This window comes from Hipposideros armiger, unplaced genomic scaffold (genome assembly GCF_001890085.2).
Source record: "Hipposideros armiger isolate ML-2016 unplaced genomic scaffold, ASM189008v1 scaffold_41, whole genome shotgun sequence".
Lineage (NCBI taxonomy): Eukaryota > Metazoa > Chordata > Mammalia > Chiroptera > Hipposideridae > Hipposideros > Hipposideros armiger.
The window spans coordinates 2245951-2250002 of NW_017731391.1; positions in this window are offsets into that span (position 1 = coordinate 2245951).

The following is a 4052-nucleotide window of genomic DNA, read 5'->3' on the forward strand; positions in this document are numbered from 1 at the left end:
CCCGCTCAGTCCAAGGGTGGACGGCAGTGGGGGGCAAAGCTGTGTGTGCACAGTAGGGGTATGTGGTTATTCTTGTACGCGACCCTGCGGAAGTGCTCTGTGCTGAATCGGGAGTCCGGTGACTCAGGCCCCCACTCCCACAAGGCAGGCTGGGGGGTGGGTCTTAAGCAGCATTGACTGCTGCGCCCTCTCTCCCTCCCTTCTTCTCCCCGCCCCGCTCCTACCCACCCCCAATCTGCCCAACATCACTGTTTCTCCCAAGCCGCCTCTTTTTGGTCCCCTTTCTTGCGGGGATGGCGACAATGGGCCCCTCAAGCCGCCAAGGCGACAATGAGTCCGCAGAGAGAACTGAGGAGGGGGGGCGCCACCCGCCGGGAAGGTTCGCGAACTCCTTTGCGCACCGCGCATCCATCCCCAGTCTCAATGCCCCCACCTCCTCCTACCTCCCTCCTACCCCGTCACCCCAACGCCCCCCTGCATGTCCCCACCCCAACTCACCGCCGCGAGCCCAGACGCAGCGCGCAGCCCAGGTACAAACGGGCAGCAGAAGCCAGGTCAGGAGCACAAGACGGTACTGAGAGCCGACAGTTCGCACCATCGCGGAGAAAGCGTCAGGGAGCGTTTCCTTCCCCCACCCCCTTTTCTCGGAGCCGGCTGTAGCTCTGCAGGCGTGGAGGTCCGCAGGAGACGAAAAAGTACTGCTGGGCGAACAGGCGACGGAGATCGGTGGCGCCCTGAATTTCTGAGGAAACGTTGGTCACGGCCCGGCCCGCCCCGTCTCTCGCCGCTGTCACTTCTCTTCGCGCCCGAGTCGTCCTCCTTGCACAGGCAACGTTAAATATCCAACTTTCTGCCGCCAGCAACTTTCAGCTGCCGACTGGATTGGAGCGTTTTCTCCGGTCGTTTCGCGTCATCCAAAGCCCCGCCTCCGCCTCCGCTTCCAACCCGGCTCCTTCCCAGCTGTGTGCTTCGCGCTTCACTGTGACAGCGCCCCGCCACCACCACCTTCCCTCCTTCCTGCCACCACCGCACTTCAGGGGATATGGGAGCACAAACCACTGGCAACAGAGGAGTCAGAACAGGCGTTACCCACAGCGTCTCAATCCACAGTCACCCACAAACAACCCCTTTGCCTACTCTGCTCAAAAGACTCTCACACAAACCCTCCAGCATCCCCACTGCCCCTCACCCTTGAACTTCCCCGCAGGCTCTGCCAGCTCATTCTAACCTGCAGCCCCAAGGGTTCACTTCACAGGCACATCTCAGCCACTTCCCTCACCCCTCGCTGCTCCCCACCCACGCTTTATTAACCAGTTCTTTACTGTTCAAAGAAGCCAGTGCTTCCCAACTGTGTGAGCGAAATCACTTCCTCCGCCTAGTGGCACCTTATCCCCTTGCCTGAGGACTCACCCCACCAAAGGCTGTGCTCCTGGCCCAGGAAACAGAGAGTAGAAGCCACAGGAAGCAGTATCACAAAGAATGACCCTGGGAATAATGGTAAGGAAGGGCACTCTCACTCTACCCTTGGGCCCAAAACCACCTTTTCTACCTACTGAGGAGGCAGCAGCATATAAAGGTCATAGATTTAGGCAGGAGGCTGAAACCTTTTCTACAAAGGGCCGAGAGTGAATGTTGTGATATTTGCAGTCCACTCAGCATCTGCTGTCAAGTCATGACCTAACCCAGGGTTCCCCAAACCTTTGATAAAAAACAAACAAAAAAATCTTGTTTCTGAAAATAGCATAATTTAATGCAGCAACTTTCCCACGTCATAACAGCTATTCCAATACCTGCGGTTTCTTCTCTGGACGGTGACAAGTTAACAACATCAACCAACCCTTGATGGCAAAATCTGACCCTTGATGACAGTTGGCTGTCAACCTAATATATTATTATCTTCGAATCAGACATGGGTTCACCAAAAAGCAAATGAAACTTAACCATAGAACCCCTCACCTGCACAAGCTCCCTCCACGGCCCTTGAAGATGCCTTTGTGTTGACTTGGTCGCTCTGAGACCTTTGCACACGTAAGATGTTTGCTCACAATCAGGACTGTTAGCTTTACCATGACTCACTTTCCATCAGACTTCCCTATGTCAGGTGGAATTGGAGGAGCAGCTGGCATTGTCTATTCAATTAAGAGGAAGAATAGCTAGGAAGACATTTTTTGTTGTTGTTTAATGAGATATATCTATGTGCTCACACTGTCGTGTAGAAAATGATTCCACCCTTTCAGTTGCCAAAAAAAATACTGAGGTTCAGCCTGTCTCATGTTGTGTGTGTGTGTGGGGGGGGTGGCAGCAGGGAGACAGGGAATGTGACACCTAGCCTGGATGTCTGGTGGGTGTTTGGTGGGTGCAGATCTGTCCCAGGGAAGGGGACAGATCCTCAGAGCTGTGGGCACAGGCCTCTGGCTTTAGCCCCTGCTGGAAGGAGACTTTGAAGGGCTTCACTGGCCCAACCAAGCAGGCGGAGGTTAGGCTGCATTCCCAGTAGGAGCAGGAGGAAGGCCGGACACCAGTTTTAGACACTAGGTGTCCATGGTGAGGGTTCAAGGCGGCTGGGCCTCCATGGCCCCCGGGGCGTGGCGCCCTCAGCCTGCTTCTTGCTGGCTCCCTGAGCCCGCTGCTGAAGGGCTACAGACCTTTAACAATGTACAACATCACAGTGTTCAAGCATCCAATCAACAGGTTTCGGGACACATGAAAAGGCAAGGAACGGAGATTCATAATGAGGAAAAAAATGAATCAATAGAAACGGACTCAGATCGAGAGCACATGCTTAGGTAGTCCCACGCAAGCAAAGACGCTCCAACTGTCCTTAAGCTATAAGGGAGGAAACGTGGTTTTCTCTCCACCCTTTTCACCCATGTGACAAAAGTCAGATTAACAAGAGAAACACAAACAGAACTTTGTTCGTGTGTATACCTCTTATACAGATAAGACATTCCCAAATTAGCTTAGAATTCAGGATTAAATATCTTAATAGGGAAAGGTGTGGGAGGTAGGAAGGGGGGTTGTAGGCCTGTAGAGGAAAGTAAATGATTTTCAGGAGACATAAATGGGCCCTTACAACATGGATGAGAAGAATGAGAACGGGACAGCATCTGGCTGGTGTCGGGTCCACTTCTTGTCTCCTGTCCTGTGATGAGTCGTCCTCCCTGGTTGATGAAGCTCCCAGGCAGGGGATTCATGAAAACTGCTTTTTTTTTGAGGATCTGTCTTCAGGCAAATACAGAGAGTTCACAGTAAGCATCTCCAGCTTTGGGTGTTTTTCACATGCCTACAGCTCAAAATAATCCGTGTGTCCAAGCAGAATATTTAGAGTGGCAAAATCTGCAACCCTTCATACCATACACAAAAATTAACTCAAAATGGATTATACATACACATATGTATTTATGAAATAAAACTATGAAAGAATTAAAAGAAAACATAGGAGGGCTGGCCGAGTGGCGCGTTGGTTAAGAGCTGACTTGGGACACCAGTTCTGAGCAGCAGGGCCCCGGTTCGGATCCCACAGGAGGGCCAGTGACACTGCACCCTCTACAGCTAAGATGGTGAACAACAGCTCAACCTGGAACTTGGCTGCCATGTGTCACCGGCGACGACATAGGCTGCAGCCCCTGCTGCAGTGGGCTGCCATGAGCTACCGTGTGTGGCCAGCAGCCGGCTTGAGCGACCCGCAGCTGGTGTGAGCTGCCAAGAGCCAACGTGAGCGGCCATTCAGAGGCTGGCCACCGATCTGCCTCACCCGGGAAGAGCGCAATGACAATACCAACATGGGCCAGTGAAGCGACATCCTCCACAACTAGACTGAACAACACAAGGACAGCAACTTGCGTGTTCCCCTCCCCCAAGGCCCCAATAAAATCTTTAAAAAAAAAAAAGAAAACATAGGTGTAAATCTTTGTGAACTTCTTTGGCAAAACCTTCTTAAATATAGCAATAGCACAAATGACAAAGGGAAAGTAGATAAATTGACTTCTCCAAAATTTAAAAAATAGTGCTTTAAAGAACACCATTAAGAAAGTGAAAAGATAACCTAAGTG